At 44.3% G+C, this 14,380-nt stretch overlaps 1 protein-coding gene and 2 pseudogenes across 3 annotated transcripts in view; all 3 read left to right on the top strand.

Annotated features, from left to right (window-relative positions):
- The window catches only part of FOXJ3 (forkhead box J3), an 886,133-nt gene that overhangs the window by 528,446 nt on the left and 343,307 nt on the right, over positions 1 to 14,380 (top strand). The window lies entirely within an intron of this gene.
- LOC134967801 (5S ribosomal RNA) lies at positions 4,078 to 4,195 on the top strand (annotated as a pseudogene).
- Positions 4,342 to 4,459, top strand: LOC134967055 (5S ribosomal RNA; annotated as a pseudogene).

Genomic DNA, 14,380 nt, shown 5'->3' with positions numbered 1-14,380 from the left:
GACAATTATGATGAAAAATAAATGAAATAAAAATGGAAATAAATATAAAATATATAAAATATCAAATTAAATTAAATATAAAATAATTTTTTTTAAATAAAAATATGATTTTTTTTTTTATATAAATAAATAAAAAAATAAAAATAAAAAATTAATGGATAAAGGAATTGGTGAATGACCTGTGGGAACATAAAAAGGGGAAGGACTGATGATGTCATGGATAGGTATGAAATGGAGAGTGTGACAAGGTGGTGTAAAATGGTGGGAGGAGTGAGATGTATGCGTTAGCGTGAATTGTGACAGAATTAAATAGAGTGAATATATGTAAAGGCAGGGGAAAAGAACAGGCGCCATATGGTGTAGTATTTAAGGATAAATGGAGTGATATATATGTGTATAAAATATAAGTACCGGATAGATTCTTGAGATTAGGCCTGTATATCTCAGAAAATTCTTTGTGGCTGTTCCCCACCTGCTTTCCTGAAGCGGAGGAAGGTGGCCGGGGCCCTTCTCACCGGGGTCAGTGTTAGGGCAGCAGGAATGAGGAAAATTGGAATGTGAGTGAGGTGCGGAGAAGAAGTGAAAGGGAGGAAGGGGGGTAGGATGATAAGGACAGGGAGAAGTGGGGAAAAAAGCGGGGGGGGGGAAGGGAAGGGAGGGGAAAGAAAGGGATTGATGTTTTTATTGATGTGATGTGATGAAAAATGAAAATGAAAAAGAAATGAAAATTGAAAAATAAAAAATGATGATAAAAAATGAAAAATGAAAATAAAAAAGAAAAGGAAAAAGATAAAATAATAAAGGGGGAAAAAAAATCAAGAAGAGTACACCAACCATATCATAATCTGGATACGTTATATCGACGATATCTTCATGATCTGGGATGGTACCCAAGACAAACTGGACCAGTACATCCGCTCTCTCAATGATAACCAGATCAACATGAAGTTCACATATACCAGCAGTAAATCCAGTATCCCATTCCTTGATCTTAGGATATACCGAGATGAGACCAACACCATAGCCACAGAAATTTTCAGAAAAGCAACCTCAACCAACAGCCTGCTCCATTCAACGAGCAGTCACTTTCCACCAACCATCAGAAATATTCCCAAAGGTGAATTCCTTAGATTAAAAAGAAATTGTACAGAAGATTCCACCTTTCAGACAAAAAGCATTGAATTGGCAGCTAGACTCAAGGAGAGAGGATACAGCAACAGACTCATCAAAAGAGCTAAATCTGAAGTACAAAAAGTGGAAAGGGACTCTTTGATTTTTCCGGTTGAGAAAACCAAAGCAGATAAAAATGTTTTACGCTTCATTGGGGATTTCTGCACAAATTGGAAGGACGCAAGAAAGATTTTACAAACACACTGGCATATCCTCAAAATGGATGAAGATCTCTCGGACCATATAGGCAAGAACATCAACATGAGCTGGAGAAGGGCACCAAATCTAAAAGACACATTAGTAAAAAGTTACTTTTCACACCCTTCGAAGCCAAGACCTCTCAAAGGCAGCTATCCGTGTGGCAACTGTAAGCTGTGCCCACATATCACTAACCTTACAGAAGTGACGGACAGATTTAATCAACGGATCACAATAAAGGATTTCTTCAACTGCAGAACGGAGAATGTGATCTATTGCATCACATGCACTTGCAACCTGAGATATGTGGGCATGACATCCCGCATGCTCAAAGTGAGGGCACTTGAACATATGAGTATAGTGAGAAACGCCAAATCTGATTCAACTCCGTTCAAGAAGCTCACTACAGTCGCCAGACATTTTCTAAAATTTCACAACAGCCGAGTAAAGGACTTGAACATCTCAGGCCTGGAACACATAAAAATGGGCCTGAGAGGAGGAGATTACAACATGACACTTCAGAAGAAGGAATCAGAATGGATCTTCAAATTGGACACTCTTATGCCAAAAGGCCTGAACGAAAACATCAACTACAGCATCTTTCTACATACCTAATTACTAGATCCCAATATTACCTTTTGGTATCCTAACCCTGATTAGCCCCACTCCATCTCCTGTTCCCCATCATCGCTCCCGGTATACTCCCCCCAAAAAAAAAACCTTTCCCCTTTCCCCCCCCCTTCCCCCTTTCTCCCCCCTTTATTATTTTATCTTTTTCCTTTTCCTTTTCTTTTTCTTTTTTCTTTTCATTTTTTATCATCATTTTTATTTTTCAATTTTCATTTCTTTTTCATTTTCATTTTTCATCACATCACATTATATCAATAAAAACATCAATCCCTTTCTTTCCCCTCCCTTCCCTCCCCCCCCCCGCTTTTCCCCCCACTTTCTTTCCCCACTTCTCCCTGTCCTTATCATCCAACCCCCCTTCCTCCCTTTCACTTCTCCTCCGCACCTCACTCACATTCCAATTTTCCTCATTCTTTATTGCATCATACTCATACTACACTCCTCACCATCTTTTTGACATCCTTTACATACCCACACATCACGGTACTCCTACTCATATATTCACTCTATTTAATTCTGTCACAATTCACGCTAACGCATACATCTCACTCCTCCCACCATTTTACACCACCTTGTCACACTCTCCATTTCATACCTATCCATGACATCATCAGTCCTTCCCCTTTTTATGTTCCCACAGGTCATTCACCAATTCCTTTATCCATTCATTTTTTTTTTTATATAAAAAAAATCATATTTTTATTAAAAAAATATATTTTATATTTAATTTAATTTGATTTTTTATATTTTATATATTTTATATGTATTTTCATTTTTATTTCATTTATTTTTCATCATAATTGTCATACATACATATATATATATATATATATATAAAATATATATATGTATATTTCGTTCGATATATATTTACATATATATTTAATACATATTAACCCATAATTTCAATCATCATCATGCACAGTTTCCCTACTCCTGTCTCACACATAATTATCTTTTTCCCTTTTCCATAATGGCCGCATCTATCATTCCAGTAATGACCTGATTGGTCTAGTCATCTATCCATTATCCTTCCACTAACTTTATTGGTCAATTCAGCACTCATATACTGGTCACAGGAGAGCAGTAGAGAGAGGCTCTCGTGACCAAGCCTATCTAGGTGAAACGTACGTCGAGAGACGTCCTTCGGTGACGTCATCGCGGCCACGCCCAGTCTGGAAGCGGGCGGCCGCGCTCATCACTGCTAGCGGGCGAACGCTGTGGGATTCCTGGATAACACTGACCGCACACATTGCGGCTGTGGTAATGTACCTAACCACCAGGACTTGAGCATCCACTCTCCCCCAAGACAACTCGCTCCAGCGGCATTATTGTATAGCAACAGGAGCACTGTTTGTAGTATAGGACTATTTACAGTCTATACCTCATTACCTCCCCGCTCATGCCCCAATGGATATCAATCACATTTATGCTATTTATCCCTTACACTAATGTATATTTGTATTTGCAGTTTTTGTATTATCAGCAGCAATTGAGTGTAAATTATTATTTTCCAATGTTATGTCAGTCCTCAAGAGGATGAAATAAGGTTTAATGTATCTTTTGTGAGCCAGCCCTGAGCTCTAAACATATATCTTTTTTCATTCATTAATTGGTTTCTGTTTCTATGGAGCAGGTAACAGTACACATTTTTGTGTTCTAAAAATTTTTTTGTGAGCCAGCCTTGAGCTCTTTATCTACCCTGTGGGTCTCCCCTAGTAAGCAAGCAACCCTGCATCTGAAGAGCATATTTCAGCCATGTAATCTTATATATACCCTTTCAGTGATCACACTATATAGTAATAATTTTTGTCAGTATATCTTCCACAACATTACACAGCGAGTCTTTGAAATTTTTTGGGGGTGTTCTCTATGATTATTTATTATTATTAGATCTCCCATTTGGAGACATATACAATCAACACCTCCCTATTGATTTCCCCCCCCTTCTTTTTTCTGTCCCAAATTTTTTTTCTTTACACACACTCCTTTCTGGAAATACCATTTCGGACCATTTCAGTCTTGATCTATGCAAAGTACAGTAAGCAGCGTGTGACCTCTCCTTCTCCTTTATGAAAGGCCCACGGCCATACTACCCTGAATACGCCCGATCTTGTCCGATCTCGGAAGCTAAGCAGGTATGGCCTGGTCAGTATTAGGAAGGGGAACCTCCTGAGAATACCAGGTGCAGTGGGCCATTTTAAAGGAAAAAACTTGCCCTCATCCCACTAACCCCCATACACTCTCTTATCTGGAAAAACCATTTCAGACCATCGTGGTACCGTTTTATTAGAGTACAGAAAAAATAAGTGTTTCTTCCTTCTTTCCCCCCCCCCATCATCGGCCCACTGCCATACAACCCTGAATACGCCCGATCCTGTCCGATCTCGGAAGCTAAGCAGGCATGGCCTGGTCAGTTCTAGGACGGGAAACCTCCTGAGAATACCAGGTGCAGTGGGCCTCTGTCCCAAACACCCCCGCCCCCCTTCTCACTAAGGGAAGCCTCATTGCATTTCTTGCTCCATCCTTCCCACATTCCTCTTGAGCTCTATTCTGACAAAGCCTATATTGTTCTAACCCAGATATCCTCAAAGTCAGGCATGCACAGTGATCTTTTGGATACCCTGGATCCTAAGAAACCATTTGGTATCCTTCACCATCCCTCTGATATTTTCACCTTCTTAATTATCTTATACCTCATTTGCTAAAAAGGTTAAATAAGATTTACACAAACAGATAATACTACACACGAGTCCCAATTTTTTGACCAAAAGTCTTTTTATTCAAGGTTTAATTAAAGGTTATGTTTTAGTATTATATATACTATTCCTATCATAACAAATGAGTGCTCCCAAACAAGGGTTTTTTGCCTTTTTCTCTTGCTTTTTCCAATTGTAGTATAACCTACAAAATTCCTGGGAGCACCGCCAATCATTAGCAGTTTAAGATTTACTTGATAACTGTATGCATATTGGTATTTTCATTTAATTTAATGTGGTACTCTAAGAAAATTGCTTGACTAGTGCGGTTCCACACACAACACTTTTCCGCATAGTCTCTAAACACGTATCTGCGGGTGTTCAAATTTAAGATGGAATCCCTGCTGGCAGTGGTGTTCGGTCTGGAGGAGGGGGAATTCCTGGTATCACTAGATGTCAAGGATGCTAACTGACACATTCCCATGTGGCCCCTCATCAGGCTTACCTCAAGTTCGCCATCTTAGACGACCATTTCCAGTTTCAGGCCTTGGCCTTTGGCCTGTCCACAGCTCCGAGGGTCTTCACCAAAGTGTTGGGGGAGATGATGCTGCAACTGCGCATGATGGGAATCAACGTAGTCCCCTACTTGGACGATCTACTGATAAAGGCTATGTCCAGGGAGCTTCTATTGCACAGGATCGATCTTACGACTCGCCTGCTTATGGATCATGGGTGGATCCTAAATTTTCAGAAGTTTCACCTGGAACCGACCCAACGTCTTCAGTTCCTGGGAATGATACTGGATACAGTGTCTCAAAAGGTGCTAGGCAGGATGGTTGCTGCTTACGAGGCAACCCAATACGGCAGATTTCGTGACTGGCAATTTCAGCTGGTTCTGTTGGACAAGTGGTTGGGGTTTTGCCTTCACATGCATCAGGAAGTGACCTTATCTCCGAAAGCCCGGATTTCTCTATTATGATGGCTACAAGTTCCTCACTTGGTAGAAGGTAGGAATTTCAATATCCACTCGTGGATTCTACTGACAATGGATGCCAGCCTCCGGGGTTGGGGGGCTGTGACCCAAGGGGCCCAATTCCAGGGGCTATTGTCAGTTCCGGAATCTGCTCTGCCGATAAACATCCTGGAACTCAGGGCAATTTACAATGCTCTTCTGCAAGCTTCCCATCTCCTGAAGGATCAGGCGATCCAGGTTCTATCAGACAAGGCCACGGTGGTGGCGTACATAAATCGACAAGGGGGAACAAGAAGCAGTGCGGCGGTGCGAGGAGGACTGTCAAGAATACTCTTCTGGGCAGAGGCCAACACAAGGGTCATCTCAGCCATATTCATTCCAGGAGTGGACAACTGGGAAGCGGACTTCCTCAGCAGGCACGACCTCCATCCGGGGGAATGGGGCTTACATCCCCAAGTATTTCAACAGTTAATTCACCAGTGGGGCTTTCCGCAGATTGATCTGATGGCTTCTCGTCTCCACAAGAAGCTATGCTGTTTCTGTTCCAGAACGAGGGATCCGCAGGCTGTAGCAGTGGACGCGCTGAAGACACCATGGGCGTACCAGTTTGTGTACCTGTTCCCTGCTCTACCGCTAATCCCAAGAGTTCTAAAAAGATTAAGAAGGAAAAGCGTTCAAGCAATTCTAATTGCCCCGGATTGGCCTCAACTGGCGTGGTACTCGGACATCCTAACCATGGCTCTGGAGGATCCCTGGCCTCTGCCGCTTCAAAAGGATCTTCTTCAACAAGGTCCGTTCATCTATCCAGACTTACAGCGGCTACGTTTGACAGTTTGGAAGTTGAGAGGGAGATTCTAGCAAAAAAAAGGTCTTCCCTCCCGGGTTATTTCCACCATGGTCCAGGCCAGGAAGATGGTTACGTCTAAACATTGTCATCGTATCTGGAAAAAGTATGTTTCGTGGCGTGAAAGTAGAAAGGTTTCTCCTGTGGAATTTAGAATTGGTCGTTTTCTACTTTTCCTGCAAGCGGGAGTGGATATGGGCCTACATTTGGGCTCCATCAAAGTACAGATTTCGGCGCTCTCTATTTTCTTCCAGAAATAACTTGCCATGTTGCCGAAAGTACAAACTTTCCTAAAGTTCTTCATATGCAACTGCCCTTCATACCTCCCACGGCTCTGTGGGATCTCAGTGTGGTTCTGTCCTTTCTTCATTTGGACTGGTTTGACCCTTACATAGGGTGGAGTTGAAATTTCTTACATGGAAGACAGTGATGTCTAGCAGACGCCAATTTTAATAACAAGTCTGTGAATTGGGGGCCTTATCCTGTAAGAGCCCTTATTTGATTTTTCATGAAGACAGGGCAGATCTCAGGACCCGACCGCTTCCATTGGTCCAGAGTCCTCGGATGTGGTGAGGGCTCTAAAGGTTTATGTCAAACGGACTGCTCGTCATCAGAAATCTGATTTGCTGTTTGTCCTTTATGATGACACCAAGATAGGTCACCCGGCTTCTAAGCAATTAATTGCTCGTTGGCTCAGGTTGACCATTCAACAAACCTATACTTCAGCGGTTCTGCCCTTGCTGACGTCTATTCAGGCCCACTCAAAGAGGTCTGTGAGCTCTTCCTGGGCGGCTGCCCGGGGTGTTTCGGCCCTACAGTTGTGCCGAGCTGCTACTTGGTCTGGTTCGAACACTTTTGTTGAGTTATGTCGGTTCGACACCTTAGCCAAGGATGACCTTCAGTTTCGTCAGGCGGTGTTACAGGGGTCTCAGCTCTCTCCCACCTGTTTGGGAGCTTTGGGATTTCCCCATGGTACTAAAATACAGATCCCCAGTATCCACTAGGACGTAAGAGACAATAGGAATTTAATACCTACCGGTAATTCCTTTTCTTGTAGTCTGTAGTGGATACTGGGCACCCGGCTCATTGCTTCGATTCCTGCTTACCTGTGTAAGTGTTTAGTTGGCCCGCCGTTGCGGTCCCCTTATGTTATTGGTATAGCTTTGCTATCCTGGTTAGGTTGGTTTGCTATCCTCTGTTATGGTTAGCACCCTCCTTTATCGGTTATGGTTATGTGTTGGCTTAGTGCCTCACCGCTGTTGTACCGGTTTCCTTCTCTCGTGGTGTGTCCATCTCCTCAGGCACAGTTTCCTAGATTGAGTCTGGTAGGAGGGGCATAGAGGGGTTAAGCCAGCACACATACACACACTAAAGGTTTTTAAAGTGCCAGGCTACAGTGGACCCAATCTATACCCCATGGTACTAAAGTACAGATCCCCAGTTTCCACTACGGACTACGAGAAAAGGAGTTACCGGTAGGTATTAAATTCCTGTTTTTCTTTACCCTTCCCCAGATTTGTGCCTCAAGACAATCTTGTCTCGGAGGTCTACATACTTCATGCTTGGTTTGCACTGTCAAGTGTGGGACCTTATATAGACAGGTGTGTCCCTTTCCAAATCATTTCCAATTAACTAAATTTACCACAGGTGGACTCCAATTAAGCTATAGGAACATCTCAAGGATGATCAGTGGAAACAGGATGCACCTGAGCTCAATTTTGAGCTTCATGGCCAAAGTTGTGAATACTTATGTACATGTGATTTCTTCGTTTTTTATTCTTTATTAAGTTTGCAAAAATCACAAAAACAAAAACTTTTTCATGTCATTATGGGGTATTGTATTGTGTGTAGAATTTTAAGGGGAGAAATTAATGTATTCCATTTTGGAAAAATGCTGTAACATAACAAAATGTGGAAAAAGTGAAGCACTGTGAATACTTTCCGGATGCACTGTAAAGAATCATACTGAGTGGTAATATACACCACAAGATATTTAATTCTATGGTCTTGCCAGTTGAATGAAAAGGAGGAATGTGTGAGAGACTTTATCTCGGATGGGATGTGTAGAAGCATAGCCTCTGACTTGGGATAAATAAATTTTATAGCCTGACAGTTCACCATATTCTTTCATAATATCAGAAAGGACTGGGAGTGAAGTTTGGGGATATGTGAGTTACAAGAGGACATCGTCCGCATGCAATGACATTTTAAATTCCCGTGAGCCCACTTCTTCCCGCAAATTTTGTCAGAAAATCTAAACATGGCAGCTAATGGTTCAATTACTTAGGCAAAAATCAAGGGCGACAATGGGCACCTCTGTCTCATACCATTAGATAGTTGGAAGGGGTCGCAGAGAAGCCCATTAGTGAAAACTCTAGCTATCAGAGAAGAGTACAAAGCTGAGACAGCCGTAAGGATTTCTGCAACTGTACCATATGCCTGTTAGGGTATTGAATAAAAAGACCAAGATATGCAATTAAATGCCTTTTTGGGGTCTAGGGACAACATTATTGAGGGGGATTGTCTGCGGTTGAGAATTTGAATGACATCAATCGCTCTTCTAGTTTTGTCCCTTGCCTGGTGACCTGGGATGAATCCCACTTGGACATAATGTATCAGGTCTGGGAGAACACTATTTACTCGTGTAGATAGAATCTTTTCATAGAGTTTAATATCCAAGTTAAGTAACGAGATTGTCCTATAAGCTAGCACATTCAAGGTGAGGGATCAGGTTTGCAGCAAATTCTTTATAGTAAGCGACTAAGAAGCCATCAGGGACGGGGGCCATAGAGGACTTCTGGTCCTTAAGAACCTTAGCAATTTCTTTGTCCGTGATGTCTAGGTTTAGTTGGGCAGAAGCTTGTTCTGCGAGTCTAGGAATCTGGGCTAGCCGGAGAAACTCCATAATCATGTTCCCTAAGGCCCCAGTACCTCATTGCAGTGTTGTTTAAATTGCATAGATTAGTATAGAAAGTTTGAAATTCCAGACTAATAACCTCAGGGACATCTTAGCTATGTTATTTCAGACTGTCAGGAACACAACACAGTGGCAGTCTACTGCTTCCAGAGGAAACTCTTAACCTTCTAAAGACAACATTAGAGAACCACCAAAAAAGATTTACTTTTTCTACGATGGGTCATTCACACAGTGTAAGAACAAAAAAAAACTTTGCCAGCTTATGCTCTTATAAAGATTATTTTGGTATCAGAATCAGAATCAAAATCAGCTTTATTGGCCAGGTGTACTCACGTACACTAGGAATTCTTTGTGGTACAATGCATCGCCAAGCAGCAACATGAAGGGGGAATACATAGCATACGAAGGGGGAAGAACATAGCATACATTACACACATTACACGTATGAGTTGATACTGCACATTGCAACTGTACAATAGACTCAACATATTAGACATATTATACATGTAGGACTAAACACAAAGGCTGCTTGGCAGAGCAGCACCGAGGCAGCCATCCGCGGCGCCAACTAGAACTCAAACAATGCACATAATACAGAAGATTTAAGTATTACATCAAAAGATAAACCACACAGACAATAAAGACAGAAAGCATGATGCAGGGTTGGTGTAAGCATTTTGGGTAATAACCTCCAGGGGTTGTGTATTCCACCCTCACAAGGTACCAGGTGCGGCAGCCATCTTAGGCGCTCTGCGTAGGAGAGTGGCATTTTTCAGCGACTGCTCATGGCAAAGGGCCTTGTGATGGTGTAGATAGCACAGTGAAGAGGCTAGCATCCCATTTATATGATGATCAGATTTTTACACCACAACAACTTCAACACAAGAAGAACATATTGAGATTAGAATATTTCTGGATGATCACTTAAAAAAACACTATCAATTCCTAGGACCGAGAAATTGCATGCTTTCATACCTGCAGCATCCACAACACAAATCTTTGTGAAGATGTTTTCCTCTCACAAAATGTTACCGATGGTGACAACACCCCAAGAAAAGCTCACACTTGTTGACATCAGAGGGTACAGACATGTCCTCATACATCTTTGCTGCACTGACACCAATAAGGCCATCTTGGTTCTATGGCCCCCTGTTATCGCGCATAAGAGACGGGTTTAGCCGTGTAAAGCAGCTAAACACGACTAAAGTCATGGGTGCGATCGCGAAAAGTCCCGTTTGGGCATCCAAACTGGTCACTTTTCGTGCATTTTAGCTCACCACCCCAGGGGGTGGCGAGCTGAAATGCTGATATCTCGCCCATCGGCAGTAACATTTGAATACTGCTGGAGGGCGAGACGGCAGCTGCAAGATTTGAATCCCGCCCACTGTCTGCAAGTGAGAATTTTGTATAATTTAGCTGCCTGCTTGTCAGTAAATTATTGTTATCGCATTATCCCATGGGAGTCCCAAAGTGAAATTTGTTACATGTTTAAATGAAATATGTGTGAACTCATAAAAAAAATAAAAAAATAGTATTCAGTTAGACGTTTTTTCGACCAGTTGAAAAAAATGCACTTTTCAACAGTTTTTTTTTTTAGGTCAAATTTACATTTTACCTATTCAATGCCCATGCCATTTTTTTGACTGGTCGAAAAATCCGGCATGGGTGTAAACCACGTATATTGTCGAATTTCCAACCGATACACGTGTTTTGTTGACTTTGCGGGCGTTTTCGGCTGTTTTTAGGTCCGTTTTTGCCCATGCCGATTTAACAAAAAAAAAAACGAAGAGGCGTGGGCAAAAATGGATCCAAAAATGAGCGAAACCGCTATTGAATACACACAAGTCGAATTAGTGACGATTTTCTGACTGTCAGAAAATTCGTTACTAATTGAAGGGTGTAGTATGGTATGCCGGTGGCCGGGCTCCAGGCGACCAGCATACCGGCGCCAGGAGCCCGACCGCCGGCATACCGGCGCCGGGAGCCCGACTGCCGGCATACCGACAGCGCGGCGAGTGCAAAGGAGCCCCTTGTGGGCTCGCTGCGCTCTCCACGCTGCGGGCATGGTGGCGCGCTACGCGTGCCACGCTATTTTATTCTCCGTCCAGGGGGTTGTGGACCCCCACAAGGGAGAATAGCTGTTGGTATGCCGGGTGTCGGGATTCTGGCGCCGGTATACTGTGCGCCGGGATCCCGACATTCGGCATACTGAAGACCACCCCTAATTGAATATCCACCATAGTATGTAAACCTTTTTCTCTTACGTCCTAGAGGATGCTGGGGACTCCGTAAGGACCATGGGGATAGACTGGCTCCGCAGGAGACATGGGCACTAAAAAGAACTTTAGATATGGGTGTGCATTGGCTCCTCCCTCTATGCCCCTCCTCCAGACCTCAGTTTGATACTGTGCCCAGAGGAGACTGGGTGCATTACAGGGAGCTCTCCTGAGTTTCCTGAAAGAAAGTAATTTTGTTAGGTTTTGTGTTTTCAGGGAGCCTGCTGGCAACAGACTCCCTGCATCGAGGGACTGAGGGGAGAGAAGCAGACCTACTTAACTGCTAGGCTCTGCTTCTTAGTCTACTGGACACCATTAGCTCCAGAGGGAGTCGGAACGCAGGTCTCTCCTAGCTGTTCGTCCCGGAGCCGCGCCGCCGTCCTCCTCACAGAGCCGGAAGATAGAAGCCGGGGGAGTATGAGAAGAAAGAAGACTTCAGAGGCGGCAGAAGACTTCGGATCTTCACTGAGGTAACGCGCAGTGGTAACGCTGCGCGCCATTGCTCCCGCACAACACACACACACGGCAGGCACTGTAAGGGTGCAGGGCGCGGGGGGGGGGGGGGGGGCGCTCTGGGCAGCAATTAAACCTGGCTGGCAAAATCAGGGCATATATGGGCTCTACGTGATATATCAGAGATCCCCCGCCAGTTTTTTTAAATAGATCGAGCGGGACCGAAGACCGCGCTGAGGGGGCGGAGCTTGATTCTCAGCACTCACCAGCGCCATTTTCTCCACAGCACACCGCTGAGAAGCTGGCTCCCCGGTCTCTCCCCTGCTAAACACGGTGACAGAGGGTTTGAAAGAGCGGGGGGGGGCACATAAATTGGCGCAGTGTTATATACTAAAAGCGCTATCTGGGTAATTTTCTTTTTTCCCTGGGTCATTGGTGCTAGGTGTGTGCTGGCATACTCTTTCTCTGTCTCTCCAAAGGGCCTTGTGGGGGAACTGTCTCCAGATAGAGAATTCCCTGAGTGTGTGGTGTGTCGGTATGCGTGTGTCGGCATGTCTGAAGCGGAAGGCTCTTCTAGGGAGGAGGTGGAGCAAATGAGTGTGATGTCTCCGTCGGCAACGCCGACACCTGACTGACTGGATATGTGGAATGTTTTAAATGCAAATGTGAATTTATTGCACAAAAGGTTGGACAAAGCTGAGTCCAGGGAGTATACAGGGAGTCAAACCCTGCCTTTCACTTTGCCGCAGGGACCTTCTGGGTCTCAAAAGCGTCCACTATCCCAAATAGTAGACACTGATACCGACACGGATTCAGACTCCAGTGTCTACTACGATGATGCAAAGTTGCAGCCAAAATTGGCTAAAAGTATTCATTATATGATCATTGCTATAAAAGAGGTGTTACATATCACAGATGACCCTTCTGTCCCTGACACGAGGGTGCACATGTATAAGGAAAAGAAACCTGAGGTAACCTTTCCCCCATCTCACGAGCTGAATGAATTATTTGAAAAGGCTTGGGAATCTCCAGACAAGAAGCTGCAGATTCCCAAAAGGATTCTTATGGTGTATCCGTTCCCGACTAAGGACAGGATACGGTGGGAATCCTCCCCGAGGGTGGATAAAGCGTTGACTCGCTTATCCAAGAAGGTAGCGCTGCCATCTCAAGATACGGCAACCCTCAAGGATCCTGCTGATCGCAGGCAGGAGACTACCTTGAAGTCTATTTACACACATACTGGTACCTTACTCAGACCGGCGATAGCGTCGGCTTGGGTCTAGCGCTGTAGCAGCATGGACAGATACCTTATCTGCTGATATAGATACGCTGGATAAGGAAAGACCCTGGGTCATATTAAAGATGCTGTCCTGTATATGAGAGATGCTCAGAGAGACATTGGCCTACTGGGTTCCAGAGCCAGCGCTATGGCGATTTCGGCTAGACGAGCCCTATGGACCCGACAATGGACGGGCGATGCCGACTCGAAGAGGCATATGGAGGTTTTACCTTACAAGGGTGAGGAATTGTTTGGGGAAGGTCTTACGGACCTGGTCTCCACGGCTACAGCTGGTAAATCAGCTTTTTTGCCTTATGTTTCCTCACAGCCTAAGAAAGCACCACATTATCAGATGCAGTCCTTTCGGTCGCATAAACCCAAGAGAGTGCGGGGATCTTCCTTTCTTGCCAGAGGTAAGGGCAAGGGGAAAAAGCTGCCAACCACAGCTAGTTCCCAGGAGCAGAAGTCCTCCCCGGCCTCTACAAAATCCACCGCATGACGCTGGGGCTCCGCTGAGGGAGTCCGCCCCTGTGGGGGCACGTCTTCGACTTTTCAGCCACGTCTGGGTACACTCACAGGTATATCCCTGGGCAATAGAAATTGTGTCCCAGGGTTACAAGCTGGAATTCGAAGAGGTGCCTCCTCGCTGGTTTTTCAAATCGGCCCTACGGGCTTCTCCCCCAGAAAGGGAGATAGTGTTAAATGCAATTCAAAAATTGTGTCATCAGCAAGTGGTGGTCAAAGTCCCCCTGCTGCAGCAGGGGATGGGGTATTACTCAACCCTGTTTGTAGTCCCGAAACCGGACGGTTCGGTCAGGCCCATTTTGAATTTAAAATCCTTAAACCTATACTTAAAGAGGTTCAAGTTCAAGATGGAGTCGCTCAGAGCGGTCATCGCCAGCCTGGAAGGGAGGGATTATATGGTGTCCCTGGACATAAAG

Source organism: Pseudophryne corroboree, chromosome 10, assembly GCF_028390025.1.
Source record: "Pseudophryne corroboree isolate aPseCor3 chromosome 10, aPseCor3.hap2, whole genome shotgun sequence".
Classification (NCBI taxonomy): Eukaryota; Metazoa; Chordata; class Amphibia; order Anura; family Myobatrachidae; genus Pseudophryne; species Pseudophryne corroboree.
The sequence above is the reverse complement of the archived record's forward strand: the minus strand, read 5'-3'. Positions and strand labels throughout refer to the sequence as shown.